This window comes from Penaeus monodon, chromosome 32, assembly GCF_015228065.2.
Source record: "Penaeus monodon isolate SGIC_2016 chromosome 32, NSTDA_Pmon_1, whole genome shotgun sequence".
Classification (NCBI taxonomy): Eukaryota; Metazoa; Arthropoda; class Malacostraca; order Decapoda; family Penaeidae; genus Penaeus; species Penaeus monodon.
In genome coordinates, this window is record NC_051417.1 from 7687613 (window position 1) to 7687817 (window position 205).

Below are 205 nucleotides of genomic sequence, written 5' to 3' on the forward strand. Positions count from 1 at the left end.
TTGAGTACGAGATAATGTATACTTTTGTGTCATTCATGAATCGCTTAAGGAAAATCCCCCACATCGGTTCTTTCCGTCGACGTGAACCACTCTTGACAATGTATTCAAAGCTACTTAAAATGAGGGAAGCTTTGATCCCTACATAAACCGCTTCAAAGAACGAACGATAAAAAAAAATCACCTTAAGAAGCTAATCATCACCCGA